Source organism: Microtus oregoni, unplaced genomic scaffold (assembly GCF_018167655.1).
Source record: "Microtus oregoni isolate MIOR12 unplaced genomic scaffold, Mior012 000010F_ref0000083, whole genome shotgun sequence".
Lineage (NCBI taxonomy): Eukaryota > Metazoa > Chordata > Mammalia > Rodentia > Cricetidae > Microtus > Microtus oregoni.
Genome location: NW_024543069.1, coordinates 46,891,381 through 46,915,498, shown reverse-complemented (window position 1 = coordinate 46,915,498; position 24,118 = coordinate 46,891,381). Strand labels below are relative to the sequence as shown.

General features: G+C 40.4%; 1 protein-coding gene across 5 annotated transcripts in view; it reads right to left on the bottom strand.

The window, feature by feature from the left end:
* Positions 1–24,118, bottom strand: part of Nlgn1 (neuroligin 1) — an 883,993-nt gene that overhangs the window by 663,066 nt on the left and 196,809 nt on the right. The window lies entirely within an intron of this gene.

Below are 24,118 nucleotides of genomic sequence, written 5' to 3'. Positions count from 1 at the left end.
TGGGATACCCAGAAGCCACATAAAGCCAGGCATAAGTGCATCTATCACCCAAAGCTGCAGACAGATGGGAGGCAGAGACAGGTACACCCCAGAAAGTCTGAGAGCTGAAAGCCTGCTTCAACAAGAGACCTGTCTCAAAGGAAATGAGAGACACAGGCCAATACCTGTGCCTGCCCTCTGATCTCCATATGCATGGCATGGCCCCCACACTCACAGCCCCCAGTCTGACAAGCAGTGAAATCCTTCAGTCATGTGGCCCGCTCTACTATACATATCTGGAAGAAATAAATATCATATTGGTCTATTCTACAAATGGCCAAAAATAGAATAAACCATGCTTGGCATGATCTGACTGTACAAGTGCTTATAGGCACTATATTCTAAATGAAATATAAATATATATGAGAATGAAAAGCTGAGTTTGTATTTACATTTGAAAATCCTTAATTATTTTTGTCTTTTTCTTCCTGGTCCCATGAATATTAATTTCTGGCTGTGTTTTCCTAAATGGTAGCAATTCATTTTAGGGAAGTATTTTGATTTTCATCCTAGCTTATAGTAATAAAAATTAATTGATGGTGGCTTAGCCAGAAAAAGTCAGTTTAGTTATAGGTTACCATATTTGTCGTAGCTGACACAAAACAATCCCAAGACTACAAAGATGCTGTTGGGTAGCAGCGATCTACACGTTATAAACAGAGGTGGCACTGCACAGTTGAATGCATTATGAATTTGTAACAGAAATTGAGTTAGCAAAACCATTTCTCTAGTGAGAAGAAAAATCAATCATACTAAATTTCAAAGATATTTCTATCACCTTCATATTATAATAAAGTGAAAGACCTAATGGTAAGTTTATTTCAATTTTGTCCTGCATTTTTCAAACCTGAAAAAAATGATTTTAAAAAGCCAGTTGATTTACATTGATAGGCTCTTGAAAATGATTTAATTGCATTAAGCATTCTAAGTTTTCTAGGCAGATTCTGGTAAATAGGTCCAAACGGGGTGATGGATCTTTAGTGACTCTGCTTTTTTAGTTCTTACTTCCTTTTGGGTTATCAGTAACCCCCACATAAATGAGCTAATTCACAACACGTTTCCAAGCAGTGAAATGACTTGCAATCTGAAACAAACATGCTTTCCTGCCTTCTCAAAACCACAAAGGCGAGGTGGAGTCTTCCTCTCTATGCACTAACTGAAAGTGATTGTATCGATTTACAGCGTTCTTTCCCCCAAACACAGGCGCCCAGGCATTTGTTCTCACATTGAGTGAACGAAGGTGGATTTTCTCACCCATAATAGGCAGTGTGGGTAGATAGAGGAACTCAAACTTTTTATATGCATATCAGAAAACAGAGCACATCTGCTGAACCATAAAAGGCGTGAGTGGAGAATGTCCCTGGAGACAGGGCAAACCATCCATGTCCTGTATAGCTGCACTCTAGTTCCTCAGCTCCCTTTGCCTGCAAAACACAAGAAATGGGATGCAGGGTGCCCTGCTCCCTTCGTGTTCATGAGGACAACCACTTAGTACAGCAGGAACAGTGGGTTCTCCCCACAGAACCAGACAGGGCAGAGTCAAGAATGTAGGGCAGGTCATTCTGCATATCTTGGACTGGGGGGGGGGTGGCAAAATGTCTCGCAGTTGGGTGATAGTCAAGCTGACGTGCCCTTCACACAGACATTTATAGACTATCTGGAACCCTCAGGACCAGTAGAGGTGGAAAAAGATGAATACAATATAAAAGTGGGTAATCAACCATATCATCCTCCTATTCAAAAAGAAGAAATAAAGAGTCAGAAAGATAACTATGAACTATAGATCAGTATAGGAAGTACTAATATTGATTCCTAATGCACTCTATATTTTATTAGAGTAAAGTTCCCTAATTAAAAGAGCTCTTCCATCCTTATCACATGTTGTAACCGTCTGGCATTCATGTTTTTAAAACTCTTCACAGTATAGCCAACTAGTTAAGTTTTTTATCTGACAGATCAGACAAAGAAGAACCAGTATTATGCCATGTCTAATTTATTTAATGGGTATTCAATGTCTTGCCAGTATAAATTAGAAAATGTCTCCTTCTTTATTATAGGGTATGGAAGCAGGCATCTGCAAAAGTTTTACTGTTTTATAAAACAGAAAACAGCAACAGAAGCATAACAAGAAACTACGAAGAATGTAGTTAAACTGTGGAAAGCAATGAGACCAATTCTGCTACGTTACATCTATACATCTATTAAAGTCTGTGTAGACTTTAAACGCATCCTCCCTAGAGTTCTTGGCAATTCATTGGACCAGGCAGCAGAATAGAGACAAACACTAATCCTGTTAGCTACTGCAGTTTCTTTATTTCTCAGACAACATGCAAAGCAAATCTGGATGTAGCCTGTAGTTGACATGGCCTGAGTTATCCTTCAGCACAAATAAAAATCCAGGTCTAGAGAGGTAAATCGACTTGATCAAAGCCACTCAGCAACACCCAACAGTCAGATAAGGGAGCCTGATACCCACAGATCTTCCTGTATCCTGACTGCAGGAGGCAAAGGCCCTTCCTCTCAAAGGGATGATCTCTGTATTAATGCATTGGCTCCTCAAGTGTAACAACCATTCATTTTTTTTTTACAAATTTTAAAAAGTTAATAATGGTATTATTGTCAGTCTCTTTGTGCCTTTTAAACAGGCAACGGGACTACAAAAAAATTTAAGATGTGTAAAGCTTTTAAAACGAGCAATCGGCTTATGTCAGGTGACAACTGCAGAAGCTTTATCTCTTAGCCCATCTAATCCCGTCCCTTACAATGCCAATCTAACTCAATATGATTGCTGGATTAATCTTGCTAAAACTCTTTTTAATTGTTCTACTCTCTTACTCACAAATACCTGGCAGCCTTCCTTTGCCTACTATTTCAAGGCAAGCATTCAAAGTCCCCACCAGATGCTGGGACCTTCCTGATACTCCTGTGTGTTCTACAAACTGACAGGAGGCACAGGGGAGCCAGACACCTTGCTCTCCCCCAAGTACACACTTCCATAAGCTTTCTCATATTTCTCTCTTGCCGGTGCCCATCTCACTCCTTCCAGACCATCTGCCAAGTCTGCATGACTGGACATGTGAGATGTCTCAGTGTTTGCACAAGTCTGATGACCTGAGGTTGAAAGATGTAACTTATTCAATAATATGTCATAACACCCATGAGTATGTCACACATACACACACAGGTATGTACACACATGCACATACATACACACACACACACACACACACACACACACTAATAAAATAATAACTAAGTCTGTTGCATTAAGGGTGACTTGAAGTGCTGTCATTTCTGCAATCTCTCTAAACTCATTCAAAAATGAATTCTTAGTTAGGATTCACCTCTCCTTCTTTGGAACTCAGTAAGAATCTGGTCTTAATATTTATACTTTTGTAAAACATCACACAGGCTCCAAGGCATATGATTAGTATAATTCCTGCTTATTTTCCTCCTAGTCTCAGCGTTTTGAGAACACAGTCGGTGGACGCCAATATCCTTAGAATCCCTAGTATTGTTAAACTGCATGTAAGAGTTTTTAGGACAGGCAAACAACAATGACTTACTTCACTTTCACTAAGGTCAACTCTCACAGTGTGTACATGCAGGCCATCATAGGGACAGCTCATCACACAATGTATGGCACAGAGCATAGACAGAGGAGGAGACTCGGAGAACAGGAAGCTGCTGTGGGGGCTTCCCAGGACAATCAGAGCATCCTTCTCCATTCAGCTGAGGTTCTCTGGGACTCCCACTCCCTGGGGTAGGAAACGCATTTAGAAGCTCTATTAACTCTTTCAGCATAATTAGTGCACTGAAGAAGTCAATTGTTCAATGATCTGGAAGGCAGTGTGCAGCTTCCCTAAGGCCTGCATCTGTTACTGGGCAGGAAATGTGGTAACTTGTCGTGTTTACTAATTGGGTCAGTTAGTAACTTTGGTCTTTTTTTAAATTTATTTTTCAAAAATGAAGCAATAGAGATAATTATCCCAGTTGAATCATATTTATAAAACTTGATGACATCTTTTCACCATTGGTGGTTCAAGGATCATTCTCAGTAATTCTGCATCCAAGAATGTTGTAAGCACCCTATAAGACTACACTGTGCCAAATCAACCAATTAAACGAACATTCCTGTGGCGTCAACACGGCCACCTAAGTCATGCATACTTAAATTTGTTTTCCTACAACCACGGAGTGATTTCAAGCTTTCACCCTACTCCTCCCTTTTACTATTATGTCTTTTCTTCTCCCTCCTCCAAAAAGCCAGAGTTGAACTAAGCATCCTGTTGTCTTCTGGCTTTCCCAGACGGTCCCTCCAGTGCTTGTGATAAATTTCTAGTTCACGCACCACATTCTCTATTTATCATGTTTCTCCCACAGATACGTGGACTCTATGATCTTTGTCTCAAGGAGTTTTCCAAGTCCCACTTGTACTTTTTCAGCAAGACTTACATTGGGATTGTTTTCAGGTTTGTGGGGTCCATTCTACTTCCGCAAAAATAAACAACACTGATGAGAACAGTTAAATCGCTAGAAAAACAGGCTGAGTAGTACAATTGGCTCTGCACACGTTCCTCAGTCGTGGCTTGTCGCTGAGAATCATGTTCACTTAGCTCGGGGCAGAGAGTGGCCTTTGTAGAAAGTAGTGTTATGTAGCTATTCATTTATCCTTAGACAATCTAGAGCTGCACAGCTCTGCAGTGCTCACCAAAGAGGACAATCGTGCAGAAGCTGCATCATCTATTCATCCCCTTCCTTGCTAGAAATAAACACAGGATTTCTCTCAGCATCTTTTGCATTGTGAAGATTAATATTTTATTCAAATATATGATAAAAGAATAAGTACTTTCCCTTGTACCATCACATTATGCTGGCAAATTCATTTGCATAATCAATTTTGCTAAAAATTGTATAAACTCATCAGCTTCTGGCACAGACTGAGAAATTCAGTCAACTAGATGCATGATTTTCATCCCAGCCATTCTGGTCCCATCCTGCTATCAATGCGGCTGGTGCTCCTTGCTCACATCCTCCCACTATCCAGCCACTCCACTCTCCAGATCTGTGACTCTGTAAACTACCTCTCATCCATCATATTTTGTTTCCACTCTTCGTAATTTTTGTGTCAGCCATGAATGACCATTAGTTCCTGCCCACTCTCCTTTCCTGCTGTACAGATCTACCCTTGCCATTTTTTGCCATCTTCTGCTGGACTATAGTTCTTCCATGTCTTCTTTCAAAAGATCAACAGTTCATACTTAGCTGGACTGACACCCTGTTCTTGATATTCTACAGCATTTTGCTATTTGAACACATCCTCTGATACATCACAATTCCATGTTTTCCAGCATCTAACCAGTTGAATGTACTGACTTCAAGATTTTTGAGCTTCAGTGCCAGTATTTGCTGGACTGAATTTCTCAATCGTCTCTTGTTACAGGTCTTCCTTCCTTCAAAGTTGATCCAAATATCATTCCTATAAGAAGATTTCATGATTTACCTTTTGAGTTCTGGAATTGTTATGAAGCTATATCTCAATTTTCTGTGCAAGCCTAATTTGTAGCTTAGTACCCAGCAAAAATCCCACCAATAAAGTCAATGTTTTCATAAGATGCATGTTAAATTTACTATATATATTTTCTATGAGTTGCTCATGTTCTGGAAAAACTATTTTCTTTTGTCTAGGCATTTACACTTACATTTCACCATTTGAGCTTCGTGTCTTTCACACTGGTGGTTTCCTGAATCTGCATACCTTTCTCCTTTGCAAACTTGTCCAAGTGAGTGTAGGCCGTAGTGATGACTCCTTTTGTCTTTTCATAACCTTCCCTGACATGCTTCTGCTTTATTCAAAACACTTTCTGTCTACCTACCTACACACACACACACACACACACACACACACACACACACAATATCTATTTTCTGAAAACTGCATTATTACCAATACAGGAAAAATGACATTTGATTATTGTTCAATTTTGTCTTTCTGTTTGTCTTCTGAAGTCTTTCCTTGCTCCACGTTTGAACATAGTTGTTGTGGTGGTAATGCTACCAGAGCAGGATTCCTCCTCCTCTTCCTGCTCATCCCCAATTCCTTACCCTTCACCCCTGTCTCCTGGATATCAACCCCAGGTGCACTTCCCCCCTCACCACTTCTTCTCTTCTCTTCTCTTTCCTTCCCTTCTCTCCTCTCCTCTTTTTTTTCTCCTTTCCTCTCCTCTCTTCTTCCCTTCACTCCCCTTCCCTCCCTTTCCCTTCCCTCTCCTCTCTTCTCTTCTCCTCTTACCTTCCCTTCCTCTCCTGTCCCCTTCTCTCTTCTTCTCTTCTCCTCTCCTCTTTCTCCTCCTCCCCCACACACCAGCTCTCTCTGCACTGTATGTTATAAACCCATGTGTCTTTTCCAACTTCTTTTCTTGTTCTAATGAAGCCTTGCTATATCATAAAACAAGAGCTCCTTAGGGAAAGCAACGGGAGCCAAGAGGGATAGTCAGTCAGCAGGAAAGGCAGCAGAACATCCTAGACTCTTGCTCTCTCCGTTGTCTCCAGTACAGTCATTCCCTGAACTCGATCAAACTGCCAGTACACAGCTCACCTTTTCCAAGTTTTTCATCTCCCCTGGAGTTAGTGCCCTGTATGAGACTCAAACCTCACTTCTCTCCTCTACCCTCTGGTGAAACTAGTATATATTTAGAGTAACCCATTTCCCAAGAATCATTGTAACTAACACACTTTTCTAGTAAATTCTAAAGAGTCTCTTCATTGGTTATCCACCACTTATACTGTTACTAGAGGGAACATACTAAGATACACATTTTATCCTCCAAAACCTTGGCAGAAACCCTTTCTGTCACATGAAGTACTCCATGTATATATAAAACAAAAAGCCAGATGCTTGGTAGACCTGCTGGGTTCTATCTCAACCCCTCTCTAATCACTTGCTGTTCTCAAACCAGCATAGCCCTGCCCTTTGTCCCATGCAAAGGTCTCTTAATGCATGGACATCTTTCTCTTCTTTCATAGCCTATTGCCAGCATGATAACTGTGACAATGGCTTTCTCATCAGCTCCCATCCCAAGCCCAGCTGGCACTCCATCCCTGGGGCAGCATCCTATCACATATAAGCCTTACTTACTTTCCTTCTCAGCACTGCTAACATTTGTTACACTTAGTGGCTAAGGGCAGTCAATAAAGCTAAACTGCCTGGCTTCGAGCCCTGGCGACTCTGTTTTCCAGCTGCTGAGTTATCTGTGCTTTGCATCTCTACACAGTGAAGAGCAGGTCCTAATCATAACTCTTACAGATTCCTTGCAAGAATAAAGCAATCTCAAATAGAGCCTATAGAACAATGCCTGGAGTATGACCAGTGCAGGGCAAGTAGAAGCTGTGGCTGCTATTTTCATAAAACCTTGATGAATTCTTCCATATGTCAGTTACCTCCCCTTGCTGTGTGTATCCTGTGTTTAGGAATAGACACTCAATAACTGCTCAAAAATGAAGAAATAAATTAAAATTGGCAAAATGTTAAAGCAAACTTTTTGCCTCCCCCAAGTTACCGCAGCATCTCCCTCCGCTGCATACCTGATAATGCTAGCATACTCCTTAGAGACAGCCGAACAGTCTGTGCCTGTATGACGATAATATTAAAACTTCCAACTACAACAGCATAATCACTGGTGTTTTTATCCCTACAATTTCTGTCTCCTCTAAAGGGAACAATGAAAGAAATGCCACCGTTCAAAACAGGAAATGGAAAAGGCTGCATACTTGGTAGCAGCCAGTGCAAAAATAAAAACAAAGGATCCCTTGTTCAAATCTATTATGGACTTTGAGATGGTGCCTGTGGACTGTTTAAGTGACTGGCTATTTCACAGTAGAGAGCCACATGACTGCACAGATACCCGGCCCATGAAACCAGCCTCGGAGGCGTGCAATGCCGTGTTCTCTGACAGCTCTGCAAAGGCTCCCAGACACGCCTCCAGTCCATTACACCGGAGTCTGCTGTGCCTCCTTATTGAGTGCTCCTGAGGTCAGCACTGTCCTCTCATGCCTCTCCAGCAACAGGTTCCCAGAACTCAGTTATAAACATTAAAAACAAAAAAAAAACAAAACAAAAAAAAAACACCTCACTGGCATTTCCATTTTTTCTCTGGAATATAAGCTAACCACTGCTTAGCATGTCCTGAATGACTGATAGTCTCTGACCCCTGTCTAGAGTGCTCTGCTTGCAGTAAAATCTTCTGTTTATGGAGTGAAATCTGACTTTTCTGGGAAAACTTGATAATAATTATATACTAATAAGATAAATAGCACAATGGTGCTGTCTACAAGCTCATGGTGAATGGACCAATAGAAGGCCATTTTACAGAATGCGATCCACCACAGTTCATCAGCTAAGCTATATCACGCTGGACAGAAAGCCCTTCTGAGATACCACGATGGCTCGGCAGGTAGATGCACTTGTCATCAAGCCAAGACTAGAATCGGATCCTGGTGACACCAATGGTGGAAAGACAGAACCAACTCTCCTTATGGTCCTCTGGCATCTATAAGCTGGCTGTACCATGTGCACCTGCACACACCTACACTCGCACACTGAGACATCCACATACATGCACACACACACACACACTAACACATGCACACTCATGTACATACACACAGATTCATACATGAACATACATGCACACATATTCACAAACACACATACTCACACATGCATGCACACACACATATAGACACACAGTCATGTGCATGCACAAACACACACACACAGATGCATGCATGCACACACTAAAATTCAATATATGTTATAAAAGGAAAGTTCCTTTGATGTGTTGAGCTGAACTCTTTTTGGGTCATCTAGAACAGCATCAGGTCCTGCCTGCACTGCACCCTAAACTAAAATGGCTTGTTGAAATGGCAGCAAACCCTGTTGCAGAAAGGTACATTTTTTCAGAAGAGAGCATTCATATTGGGTGAGATGAAAGAGAATTAAAATAGTGGGTCAGAAGAGAAAGTGAAGTGTCTAGCCAAGTACAGGAATTGTATTTTTGGTATCCTGTATTAAAATATAAATTCAGAGTAGTGGCAGGAGGCTGGCTCTCACACACACAGGCAGAGAGCCAAGAGCCTCTGCTGTTGGCAGTCACTAGGCCCCAAGGGTCCCCACAATGGAGACCAGGTTCTATTTGTCAGACACTAAGCCATTGAGCACTGTTACTTCTTAGTTAAGGACCCTGGTGTTGGATTTGAAATCTTCGTTTGGGAGGCACTGTACCAAAAACAAACAGTGATTACAAAGTAGAAAGTGCTAAGACCCACTGTATCTGGTAAGGAATGAGAACAGGCATAGGATTGCACAAATAAATTCTGATGCCAGAACTTTAAGTTCTTTCCAATAAAGTACAGTGTTTTTTTTTTTTTAATGTTGTGAATTGAATGAAGTCCTTCTGAGTGCTGGGTATCTAACAATGAACAAAAGAAAAGTTCTGAAGTAAACAGAATAAATATGTAAGCACATAGGTAAACAAGGTAATTGTATATAGAAAATAAAATGTAGCAAAGGCGATATAAAAGAAATATGGACCAAGAGAGCAAGGTTAATAAGCAGTTAAAGCTGCTTCAACAAGGCAGAAAGCTTGACAAGACTCAGGAAGCCATGGAAAGGGTAAATGTGCACTTTAGTGAAAAATATGTGCAAAGAACCACTGTAGGAGGAAGATTGGGTAAGGATATTTGCTCAACTATGTTCACAGTAGCATTATTCATAATAGCTGGAACCTGGAAACAAACCAGATGCCCCTCAACTGAAGAATGGATAAAGAAAATGTGGTACATTTACACAATAGAGTACCGGTTAGCAGTAAAAAGCAATGACATTTTAAAATTTGCAGGTAAATGGATGGAACTAGGAAAAACCATCCTGAGTGAGGTAACCCAGAATCAGAAAGACAAATATAGTATGTACTCACTCATAAGTAGATACCAGGTATAAAGGTAAGGATAACCAGCCTACAGTTCACAACTCCAAAGAAACTAGAACCCTCTTCTAGAAAGAGATGGAAACAGAAGCCGAGATCCACAACTAACCACTGGACAGAGCTCCCGGAGTACAAACAAAATGAGGGAGGAGGAATAATACTAACAAAGGGGTGAAGATCATGATAGGGAAACCCACGTAAACAACTGACCCAAACTAGTGGGAGATCACTGACTCCGGACTGACAAATGGAGAACCTGCATAGGGCCGAATTAGGACCCCTGAGTATAGATGACAATGGTGTGGCTTGGGCAGTCTATGGGGCCACAGGCAGTGGGAGCAGGAAGTAACTCTAATGCAAGAACTGACTTTCTGGAGCATATTCTCTATGGAGAGGTACCTTGCTCAACCTAGACATGGGGGGGTGTGCCTTGGTCCTGCCCCAAAGAGGTGATGGGACAGACTTAGACTTCCCAGGGGAGGTCTTACCCTCTCTGAGGGGCAGATGGGGCTTGGATTACAGGAAGGGGGGAGGGAAGTGGAACTGGATTGGTATATAAAATATAAAAAAGCAAAATTAATTATGGAAAAATAAAAATAAAGAAAATTAGCAAGGTAAAAATGTAGCTAGAAGGGGAAGTACAAGGGAACAGACTTCAAAGGTATGCAGAAGTCACCCTGCCAGGTCTTAGAGACCTAGCCAGAAGTTTATCAGTTATTTTAAAAGCAGCATGGAACCTCAAAAGAATTCAAGCAAGAAAATTATGATTGATTTTATAGTTTTAAATAGAGCTCACACCGGATTCTTTATGGAGGATGGATTGCAGGAGGCCTTACATAGCTGTTGTGTTCAGAACAGCAAAGAAATGAAATGAGTCTATGTATCCATCAACAGTTGAATGGATAATGAAAATTTGGTGTGTATAAACAATGGAAATTTATTCAGCTGTAACAAATGAAATTTGCAGTAAATGGATGGAATTGGAAAATATTACATTGAATGAGGTCATCCAGGATCAGAAGGGCAACATTTCCCATTCTTTTTTTTTTTTTTTTGATTTTTTTTTCGAGACAGGGTTTTTCCATAGCTTTTTGGTTCCTGTCATGGAACTAGCTCTTCTAGACCAGGCTGGCCTCGAACTCACAGAGATCTGCCTGCCTCTGCCTCCCGAGTGCTGGGATTAAAGGCGTGAGCCACCACAGCCAGGCTTCCCGTTCTTTTATGTGGGGATATGGGATTCTAATTTCTACATCTGTGCATTTAGGTGCGAGTGAATGTATGCACAGGCAAGGAAACTAGAAGACAGCCCATGAGAGGGGACCCAAATATGCCTCCTTATGACACTCTCAGTCACTCAGAACACAGCACTAGAAGGAGTGTGCCTATTAGCAAAGTGGATTTAGTTGACTTTCTGCAAACTGTTTGCTGTGGAATTTCTTATTCCCAGACATTACAAAGTTATTGTTCAGAGTGCATATCAGATCTGCTCTTCAGAAAGGCTAGACAATCCTGTTACAGTCTGGTAAAAGAGATCACTAAAGGGGAGAAACATATTGGACAAAATGGAAGGGAACTCAAAAGTGACCCTATACACATACAGAATGAAGGGACAGGGACTTGATTATGTGTGTCCCTGTGCACATATACAATGAAGGGACCGGAGCTTGATTACGTGTGTCTCTGTACACATACCCAATAAAACAAACATCTGTATCTAGTGAATGTTTAAAATATTTTAATATGAAGTTACTCAGTGCAGTGGTCCCACATAACCTGCTAGCCTTTTCAGACAGAGAGGACTAGGATGTCCATCTTATAGCTGTTTTGCCCTGGGTAATCTAGTGTGGGAATACCTGGGAGCTGGGAGAAAGCTCAGTGGTCAGTGGTTGTCTCGTAAATGTGAGAGTTTAAGTTAGAGCCCCAGAACCAGGTTGAGAAAACTGTGTGGTGGTGTGTGCTTGTAATCCTTCTTCTGTGGCCAGGAGACAGGCAGATGGATCACTGAAGCTGATGGCGGGGAAGGGTGGCAGATAGACACATCACTGGCGCTGGTAGGGGGTGGGGAGGCACAGAGGCAGAGAGATCACTGTAACTGAGGGTTGGAGGACAAGTTCCAGGTCTATGAGAGACAGCCTAAAAATAAAGGGGTCTAAGGTTTATCTGTGGCCTCATCACAGACATGAGTGCACACATATATGTGTCCGTGGATACAGACACATATATACACACACACACACACACACACCACACACTCCAGGAATACTTTCTTCTGAGCCTGTGATGGCTCCTGTCCCCCTCCCCAGTCCTCTTATCTGCTGGATATCAGTTCTCTCTGTGCTTCTCCACTCCCCTGCCCCAACCAGAAAGAGACAGCTCATGTCCCGGGGAGCTGGTGGAGGCTTTTTTATCTCAGTGTTTTTGCTGGTCTACCCCAGGCATCTGTACAGGTAAAACGGGAACTGGAGAGCAACAGCTGGAAATTCGCCTCTGGATGTCACAGCTTACGATACAGTGGCAGCTATGCCTTCAGCAGCCGAGGTATCCCTGGGCTTTGCAAGGGCAGCCATAGGCATGAAGAGGGTCTCCCAATCAGATGGAAGGCCGTGGACTCCTGTGCATAGCAGTTAAGATGGGCTCAGGCATGGAGAGGGTCTCCCAATCAGATGGAAAGCTGTGGACCCCTGGGCACAGCAGCTAAGGTGGGCTCAGGCATGGAGAGGGTCTCCCAATCAGATGGAAAACTGTGGACTCCTGTGCACAGCAGTTAAGACGGGCTCAGGCATGGAGAGGGTCTCCCAATCAGATGGAAAGCTGTGAACCCCTGGGCACAGCAGCTAAGGTGGGCTCAGGCAGCAGGGTCGGCACAATTGCAGTTTCATTTCTGCCTGATGTGTTTTATTCTTCTGTACGTATTTTGTGCTCCATACACAATTAAAGATTTAAAATTAATGTTTTATTATAGGGAACACGGGGCCAAATATCAGCATCATTACTTTTTATTTTTCCCTTCTTCAGAAGTGCTGTTCTACCCTCATCTGATTTTGATATTTTAATGCATAACAAGATGACTTTCCTTGGAAATACTGATATGGACATCAACACGTGTGCTAAGGTCGTCGCAATGTATGATGCAAGGGGACAATATTACTTTCTGTCTATCAATTAATTATTTTCTGAGGACTTTCAGAATTTCCAACAATGGTAACCCATGACCTTGGACATAAGAGGATCCCGCTAAGAGAGAAACATGGGAGAATGGAGGTAAGGAATCCAAGGCCCTGCTCCAAAGCAGAAGGTGACAAATAGAAGCTCTCTGGTGACTGTCAAACCTTCCAGTACATCCAGTTCCAAAGACAACTGTGCACCCATAGTCATCGTTGCTTTATTCCTAGAGCTGGAACTGAAAACTGTCCAGATGTCCACCAAATGATGAATGGTTAATGAAATATGATATGTTAATGCAGTGGAATACTATTCGGCAGTTAAGTAAAATAAAATATGAAATTTTCTGGTAAATGGGGGGAGCAAGAAACAATCATCCTCAGTGAGGTAACTCAGACCCCAAAAGAAAAATAGTACCTGCTTTCTTTTCAATGCATGGGTGCTAAATTTAAGCTTTAGGTATGTGTATCTCAATCCAAATAACTACAGACGTCAGGTAGTTAGTAAGGAACCAGAGTGGAGGAGGGCAATCTTAGATGAAAGAAAATACAGTGTAATAGAGAACTAAAGAGGAAACCAGACTCAGAGGATTAATTAGGGAAGGGATGAGAGAGAAGGGTAAAGGACAGAATATGGGGAGGGACAGCTAACACTAATGGCCTTCTGAAAAGCTGTATGGACAGATCATACTGTAGACGCTTCTTAAAATATACACACATATAAAGGGTATCTAAATGGGATTGCCATATGGTTGGGGTGGAAATGCCCTAACTAGAAATCTTGGGGCACCAAGTAAAACCTTCTTTGCCAGAAATGAGTTATATATTGTTATGTCACTGGTCAAGTGGGTCCTATAGAAGCCCCACAACTACCACTACCAATCAATGTAGGCTATACCCAAGATTATCGGTTACCCTCCACAACCTGACATAAGGCTCTATTGCTGAAGAGTCAATTGTGTGAGCCATTGAAGATGGAGAAATCGAGTTGATGCCCTACCAGTAGCTTCACCCCTGCTGCCTCAGCCTCCTGATTCTGGCATGTGCTTTGTACTCTACTGCAAGAAGTAGAAAAGTAATCATCAATATGATTCAGGCGCAAACCCTGTGACTTACAGCGACCTGCCACAAGATATATTGGTACATCACTGGCACAAATATTACAGAAGTAATGACCAATCTCAGGTTATACTGTAGTTCCATTCTGTGAGATCGAACTCATAGCTGGCACTGCTGAAGTGGAAAAGAACCTGGGAATAGATAAATCATAGGCCTAGCAGAAAATCTACTACTATTATTCTGCTAAAGAAACATATCAATGAAATGACTCCCAATGACATATCAATATACCCCTGAATCAGAACACTGTTGGACCTTCATCAGAAAAGCTTCTTCCTGCAACAGGCGATAATTAACACAGGGACTCACAAATGAGCAAACTGCATAGTGTGAGAAACTTTGGACCCCTCAGAAAATGAGAAGTCTTTATCAAATCCCTCCACTCAAGTATGAGGGATCTATGCAGAAGAGGCAGGTAAAAGAATGTAAGAGCCAGAATGATAGCTGATTCCAGGGGGACCACAGCATTCGGTCACAACAGCTTACACGGACAGCAAGAGCATGCACAGGCCCTGCACAGGTTCCAACCAGACAATGTGCTTACACTGACAAGGAGAGAGGGACACAAATTCTCTTTCCTTGATAAGGGGCTCTTTACAGTATACTTGCTAGGAAAGGAAAATCAGTTGGTGTAGGAAGTCCGTCTGTATATGTGTTGTTTTTATTGGTTAATGAATAAAGAAGCTGTTTTAGCCAGGGGCTTAGCAGAGCAGAGCTAGGTGGGGAAAACTAAACTGAATGCTGGAGGAAGAAGGCGGAATCAGGAGATGTCTGTAGCCAGCAGAGGGGACAGATGCGAACTGCCAGCTGGAACCTTGCCAGTAGGCCACGAACCTTGTGGTAAAATATAAGATATAGAAATGGGTAAATTTAATATGTAAGAGCTTGTTAGGAATATGCTATAGTGATTGGCTAAGTGCTGATTTAATTAATAAAGTTTCTGTGTGGTTATTTCAGGAGTCTGGACGGCCGGAAAATGCTACAACAATCAGTTTTTTCCAACGGAGAGAGGATAGGCAGAGCTGGGGAAGGGGAAAGACTATGATCAAATATATTCTATAAAAAATGTAATAAAAAACAAATTTAAAAGCTCTCCAATGAATGACAACCTGAGATCCCAGTAAATATCCTACAAGTTCTCATGTTTCTATCTTCCTTTTTAGAAGGTTCTTTGCTAAACTGTAGAAAGGCCAGAAATCTCCACAAAATAAAGCAAGGTAAGAATCTCATCTCGATATTTCCCAATCCAATTAACAAACAATATTACATTTTTTAAAAAGATCAGAATCGAAATTTATAGATATTCTAGTTTTCATTAAGTGAAGTCAATTTCCGAAATAAATGACTTGCAAATTTTTTAAGACACATAATCTACTTTAGTGTTCTATGGAAACAGAAGAAAGAAAAGATAGCTTATCATTGGAGAAAAATGTCTGTTCACATGAAGGGATGCTTGCTGATGTCCTGATATTTTCAAAGTGTGGCTGAATGTGAATGCCTTTGATGGCAGGAACTAAAGGGTAGATCAAGAAAAAAACACATGGCTGCCCCAGGCGGAACAGTTCAGAAGCCTTGGGCTCTGCACAGCTTGTAAATTAGGGTGTCACCCAGTGCATGAGTTCTTCTCAAGGCTTAGATCTGCGCCTGAGGTCCGCAGACTTTACCTTCACCTTGCCAGGAAAGATGCTGAGTCAGGGAGGTGCTGAGGAGAGCTTAGCTGTGAGGGAGAGACTGTGCTTGCTATTCCTGCTCTTCTTTGCACACACACCCGCAGGGGCATGCTTTGGGAATGCCTTGAAAAAGAGGCCCCTGAAGACTTGAGAAAGTCGGATCAGGGCTTTCTGTAAGAGACCAGAGGGGAACCTGTCTTCATCATTTTCCTGAGCATAGGAGACCTTACGATTCCTTTTCAGCCTTTCTGTTTGAAGAGCTCTGTCTGAGGTGCAGTCAATTACGGTCTCTGTTGATTTGTCAGAATTCTGCTCTGAAAACTGCAATGACTGTTGCAGTAGCTCCAGACCTTTCTGTTGCTATTTCTTATTATTATGGCTTCAATATGATTTCTATAACAATCTACATGCTTTAATGAAAATTATTGCCCATAATTAGATTTCTCCAACACTATCATCACTCATAAGCTATGTGAGTAAGATAGTAAAGAAATAGTTCCTAAATTAAAAATTACTTTCAAAGAAATTTTTCCATTTGTCCAATCTTGATGAATGAAGCAGAATTCAAAATTAATATCACTACACTTCTAAATTTATAAGATTTTAATTTTTATTAAAAGTATGTTTGCAAATAAACAATACATATTTGTTTTGTTTCCAGTTATTTATCATATTGGCCTTTTTTATTTTCATTTTTTGTTTCACTTTTGTTTTTGCTTTGAGAGATAAAGAATATGAAGTTTCATGGGTAGGGAAGGGAGGAAGATCTGGGACACCCTGGGGAGGGAAGGGAACTATGATCAAAATAGATTATATAAAAGAATTAAATTAAAAATGAAAACTGAAAGAACTTTGCTTCTCTTTTAGATTAGAGTTTAAGTTTATGGAGCCTGGAATGGGGGTTTATGGTGTAGAGCATCAGTGCTTTTGAAGTTAGTCTTGTCCTTGTTTTCCACTTCAGGGAGGAAAAAGGGGAACAATAGACACAAGAGAAACCCTAAAAGCTAAAGCGCCAACCAAATGTACAGAGGTGGTCGCAGATGTAAACTGTAGCAAGCATGTTCATAACAGTGAGGCTCAGAGCCAACTGGGAAAGCAGAGAGAGGGTGTAGGCAGTATCTCCAAAGGATTTATTTTGGAGCATACTCTTTATTTTTGGTGATATATGTCTCAAATGTTTTAAATTTCAAGCCCAGATTCTATAAAATTAAAAGGCATTTCTTCTCCAAAAGAAAGGTTGTAGATACCAATGAAGGGCTTTTAATCACCTGCTTCAGAAAGCCTGGCACGCCCGGCAGTACACCCTGGGACAAGTGATACTGTTCTCCGGAGACCTCACGTCAGAGTTCCAGCTGAGCCGTTCAGCTTTCAGAGAATGTATCTGCATCTGTCCACAGTTACTGACACACGTCCAAATATTCCTTTATTCCTCCATTTTAATCTAGAGTTACAAAACTAATTCTGTTTCAAAGCTCCTTAGGACAATCACTTTGGCTCAAGCACTTGTATCTTCCTCCCACTCTCCTAGTCGGGTGCTCAGTGTAAGATAGCATCACCCCATGACACTCCTTTGTGGGGCTGATGGCTGTGTCCATGTTCATACATCTTAGCTTGAGGCCAGCAACAACAACACAATCTTGATCCACTTCTTATGGTCCGTGTCTTAAAGGCTTCCCAAAACCATCTGTTAAAGGCGTGTCCATAAACCTGAAGTACTGTCATTGGGTAATAAAGGTTTTAGGGGCTGGAGCTTGGTAAAGGGGAGCATACTCATGAAGGAAAGACTGGCATTGTTTCCCCGCAGCCCTGGCCTTGAGGTGTGCAGGTTTCCTCTTTCACACACATCTATAATGTTCACCTCACCACAGCCAAAAACAGTGGAACCAAACAACCATGGACCAAAACCTCTAAAACCATGAGCCAAAATAAGGTGAATATGTGATTATTTGTTATAGTAATAGAAAGTTGACTAACACATCTCCCGCGCAACATGTATTCTTGTTTCAGTCTCCTTAATGTTGGGGCTTTCCTGTAGATTAGAACTCAGAACCTTCGTTTCTCTATTTTCATCAGGTTCCTTTACCATCTCTAGTACAGTAATGCTAAACTAACTCCGCAGAGCTCATTTCTGAACGTGACCCATGCTGTCGGCTCAGAACAGTAGTTTCTTGATGTCTGCTCTCAGATGAATAGTGCATGCCTCTAATTTATCATGGCCAAAACTAAATAGCATCTTTCTACTATGCTATGCCCCAAACCATTCTATATTCTTCCCTTTCCATCTTAATTGATGAAAATACATTATTCTATAATTTCAGATCAGGATTTGAGCACAACCTATAAGAAATTGATTGATAAATATGATCATCAAAACACAAAGAAACTACAATTTCCATGTTATTCCCCTGGTCTGAGTCTAAATAACACTCAGGTCTCGGTGGACTATAGAAGTTTGCTCTCTCTATGTTTCTATGCTCTCTCACTACCCCCATGTCAACAATCTGTCTTTTAAAACTTAATTCAAAACTTTCTGAATCTCAATGTTTTCTCTATTACCATTTCTCTCCTATGTGCTCTCTTAGCTGTTTGGGAAATATACAAATAGATCCCTAGCTTTAGGTCAAATAAAGGCAATGGAGCATCTCTGCAAAATCCCCTTCATCCTACACATCCACAGACCTTTCCCCCATTACTCCGTTCATTCATTTTCCCCTTAACCCCTTTTAACTTAAACTAGGAATTTTCATTTGCTGCTTTCGTTTAGTCTCAGAAGCAGAAAATATTTTTCTGTCTACTAATGATTTCATGGAACTTGGGATAATAATTCATACACAGCCAGCAATAAATACATATCTGTTAAATGAATGAAGGACTGAGAAATGTGGAGCCAGAAGGAATATGATCCCTTATTAAGATCCTGAAGACATCAATGGTAATAAATAAATTAAATAAATTAAAAGCTCAATTTATTCCCCACACTAAACAACAAACCAAATAAACTCTAAAGCTGTTAGAAATATTTTTGAAGGAATGCTAGATGACCTCTACTGAACACTATTACGTACAGTAAGTCAAATACTTTTGAAAATCAGAAACGTACTTAAGTAGTAATGTTTTACAACAGAGTCCTCTACAAAGGTGTCTATGTAATAAAAATGAGGGAATATGAAGAAATGGGTTCACACAATCTCACAACTAGAAAAATGAAAACTCTGTATTCATTTCCAAAGAGCTATGCAAATAGCAGTCAGCCTCCTGGAGGAATGCAAGACGGCAGAACTAACCACGGACTCGGAACTAACGGACTTGCTTGTGGGTCCCTCTGCCCCCTTGCTCCTCCTACTTGTGATTACTTCTAATCTATGACCACCTTCCTGTCTATTCACAAGTCACATAAGGCAGAAACCTAGAGAAACACAGGAACGCAGAAGTGAATCAAACTACTCCTTGCCTTATCCAGCAATGATACACTATCTTATTGTAACTTGTTCTGCCTAGTTCGGTGGATATCCTGGGTGGGCTGCCTTTTTGTTGGTGAGGGGGATGGAGGAATGTATGAGGGGAAGAGGGGAAGGAGGGGGGATTAGGAGGCACTGAGAAGAGTGGAGGGAGGAGAAGCTGTGTTGGGATATAATGTATGGAAGAAGAATTTTAAAAAAATTCTACTCCTTGATAGCTTCCTAGGGGTATATACTGAGGTCTTAGTCTGGGCAGTAAATACTGTTAACACCTATTAAACTCTGTGAGGCAGCCAACCAAACTCAAATTAGTAAGCAGATGACAGAGTAGGATAAATGGGATATTGATGAGAGTAAGAGTGGGGGGTAGCTGGGAAGGGGAAATGGGAGAGAGCAAAATGTGCAGTGGTACATGTACAAAAGTGTGAAAGAAGAAAATTTAATAATTAAAAGATCTCTGGACAATAACAGCAACAACAGAAGCTGGTAAAGTGGGCTGTGCACATGTTTTTAAAAAAAGTTGTTTATACTGGCTTGATCAAATTGAGTTAAGATCTGAATTTATCAAAAATATTGTCAATGCATAGAATTTAAAACTTTGAGACTATGTTTGAATATGCAAAAAAAGAAAAGCATGAAAAAGAAAGGGAACAGGGAAGGAAGGAAGCCAAACTAGATCGCTGGCTCAGTGACTGCTAAGAATCATCTGGAAGAGGCCGCTTATATATTGTATGTGTGTGTGCTTATGTGCATGTGCCCATGTATGTGTGCATGTGTGCAAGTGTGATGTCTGTGCTTGCATTTTGTATATGCACATGGGCCTGTGCATTTCTGTGTGCATGCGTGTGCTTGAATGTGTCTGTTATGTGTGTGTGCATGTTTATAGTGGCCAGAGGTCAACAGCAAGTATCTTCCTCAGCCATCTTACATTATGATTTTGTTGCTGTTGTGTCGTTTCGTTTTGAGGCAGGATTTCCCACAGGCTGGACTCATTAGCCAATGAGTTCAGCAGATTTTCCTTTGGCTGCCTTTTTGGTAATGAGTTATAGACATGTATTATGGGTTATAGACATGCTTGATCCAGGTCCTTGTGCTGGTATTGCTTTACTGAATGAGCCAACTTCCCTGCATGGAGTAATTTAACCTAATAGAGCTCTATCTAATAGTCTCTGTGGGCTAGAACTTTGGCCATATCTGCTTCTGCCTTTACTAGCAATGGAAATTGGATGAAAAAAAAAAACAAGTATTTTAAAACTTGTCAAGATTTTTGTAGTTTAATTTTTCTCATAAGATTGCTGCAATTATGAAACAGATAAATAAGGAAGAACCCCTGCTACTCTGCACATGTAAAACTCCACCTTCTATGTTACTTACCTATCCGAGTGTTCAACAGCAGTACCTCATTTTAAGCATTCATTACTTTCTTCAATTTTTCAATGGACAGAAGCCTGAAGACTATCTAGAAGGCAACTGGTATATGGCTAAAACTATCATGGGAACTACGAAAAGACAGATTCAAATGTGCAACTGGGACCTGTCTTAAAATAAAAGTTCGTCCTTTGATGTTATTTTTTAAAATGTGTTTTCTGACTTCAAATACAGAGGAAAGTATTGCAAAGGGTATTTTTAAAAATATAATCTGGCATCTCCTGGAGGGAGAAATTTTTCTTCCATTTCTACAGATCAAAGAACAGAAAATGTGTTGTTCTTCACAAAGTCATTTGAATGTAAGCTCTCTGAGAAGAGAGTTCCTCGTCTGCCTCATTTATTACCAACTCACTTGATTACTACATGTTTATAATTGGCAATTAAGAAAGAATTCTGGGTGAATATAGTAGGCCCAGACTTTAGGGTCCTGGCACAGAAACAGGGCCCATCTGCCTCTGCAAGTGACTGTATACATTAAAAAGAAAAGAGGTAAATAATGACAAGCCAAAAATCAGCATCTGGACCAAGTACAGCACTGCTGTTCCCTTGGTTTTTAAGAGCCTCTAGAACAAAGCTGTTTAACCACTCATAGTCCATGTGTAGTATATACTTAAATGTATACATAAATGGTTATGAAATTGATAATAACTTTTGGGAACAGGATAATGCTTTCTCTTTTTCTCTCTCCTGCATTGTTTCTTCTTTTCTTTCTTTTTTGATCATGGAACAGTAAACATATAAAGCATATTAGCTTCCACCTCACTGTGTAGCCGTAGCTGGCTTTGAAATCTATAGCCACCTGCCTTTGCTATAGATTTGAATGGAATGTGCTTGCCACTATGTATACATTCATATTTCCTTGAATTGATGAAAATAAACCTTTCATTGTAGAGAATAAATATAAATTTAAAGGTTAGGGACTTTTCTCCTCCATCATTCAATAGTCAAATGTAAATGTTGGTTATTAGTTTTTAGTTTCATGAAATAGTAGTTTAGAATATTACACTTAAATTATTAGTTATTCAGTCTTAGGGTAATAGACAATCAACTAGAGGGAGCAGGCCTTCTCTATTTATAGTAAGATATGTTAAGTTCTCAAACAAGAGGATTTTTAAATAGTGCTTAATTAGCGCTGCATAAAAGCAAAATAGTTGACTATACACAGTCAGTGGGCATCTGTAGGCATTGTCCCAATCTAATTATAAATTAGCTTAAAGCTTGTCAAAGTAAACAGTCCAGCCTACACAGCTCTTCACCAACTCTCGTATGAAGCATGTAGAACCAACAAGCCACAGAATAAAAAGAAGAAGAAGAAAAAGAAGTTCTGCTGTGTCTTTTCCTCTTGATGGAGTTCTATGAGAAGAAAGGTCATTTTTCTTGCTTACTATCTTATCTTTTGGTGCCCTTATCCTTTTTCTTAATCACACCTTTCTCCTGCATTATGCTTTATTTATGCATTCTTGAACAGCATCTTTATTTATGACTTTGTAAATCAACAACTTTGTGATAGGAGGCTAAAGTCACTTAGCTAATTACACATTCTTGATAAGCAGCATAATAACACCCTCTGCAGCATTCTCCAATAGCTGACAGCCTGTAAGTCACCGCTGCTTTTCTCCTTTGAAAATAAAAGAATGATTTTTTTTAGTTGTTTCTGAGCACTCCCTGCTTCTGCCACACATCTTCTTAAGCATATTACGAATCTGACCCAGACTATGACCTTAAATTTTATAAGTTTATATTTTAAATTTTATAACTGTACCCAACAAATAAGAGAAACAATAATAGTCGACTTAATGCAAATACTTATGATGGAGAGTTGATGATTTTGTTATTCTAACTGTCTTCCATATAATCCAATCTCATAAAACAGAGTGTTTGGACACTCCTTCCACACAAAGATGCCATGATGAAATCTGACCTGTTCCAGCCAGATTGGAAGTGCAAAGAGCGATGGAACGTACAACACTGGAATATTAATACAACTTCTGTAGGAAGACTGAAAAGTCTACCAAGCTATGAGCAAGGTCAAAATAACACTTAGAATATTTACTGCTATAGAAAATCATAGACTCCTATGAGAGATTTCCTGAATGTTATATAAAAATGGAGCGTGGTCATGCCGCATTCAGATGCGAGTTTGCAGCTGTCAGTGTCTAGATTTGCTCAATCTGGCTAGAGGATGATTTGAAGGTTGATTTAATTGTAGCTTCTGAATCATGTTCTCCCCATGTTTTAAATTGTTTAACATAAATATATAAATGCTTAAGGCACTTTGAGACTGTAAATATTTCGCATAAAGAATAAAATATCTCATTTTCTTCTAGGAGAGTAACTGAAAATAAAAGCAACTCTTGGGGAAAATATCACTATTACGACATAATGGAAACTGCCCCATAGCTGTGGCCAGTGTGCAGAAGGATCTAAGACTATACCAACATAAAACAAAGCTTTTGGCTTAACTAATCATTGTGAATAGGGACACACATCTGTACATGTTCAGTAAGAGACTGGCTGTTAAGGCAGTGCTTTTTGGGTTTCTTAGGTAGTGTAAGAGTGAGGTAACCTTTTTTTATATATATATAAGAAAAGAGAAGGCAGAAATTGCATCCATAAGAGCACTACCTATAGGAGAACACAGCCACCAGCAATGAGTTTTCCCAGTACAGTTTGCTCAGCCTAAGCTCTCCTGACTCACTCCCCAGTATCAGCTAATCATCTTCTGGGAGAAGATCTGATTCTCCCTCTATAAATGTTTACATCGTTTTCATTTTCACTTTTATACATACCTCCTTTTCTACATATTTTCTTGCCGGGTTTTCTGGCACATTCCTTGGATATTCTTTTTACTGAAAAATGAATAGAAGACTAGAAAATAACATGGCGCCCCATCACAGACCGCCGGAACATGCAACACCACTATCTAACTTAGTACGCTCCTGCTTTTACTGAGTGCCAAAGAGCCCCAATTCGCTGAGCCTGCACATGCAATGAGGAAACGCTGATGCATCTTCTCAGACGTCATTTGGTAGGAAATGGAAATTTGGGGCCCATTTCTACCTAAGTATACGTGCTGTGGAGGAAAGAAAATGAGTAGGCACAGTGAAAAAATAAGAACAGATACACAGACACACAGAAACAAAAAAGAGCGGCATGCAAGCATGTAAAATATGTCTACATGCCAACAGGAAAAGCCATGCATACTACCGGTACACATGAATTAACATTATTCAAACTTAGGATAGAAAATAAACGTA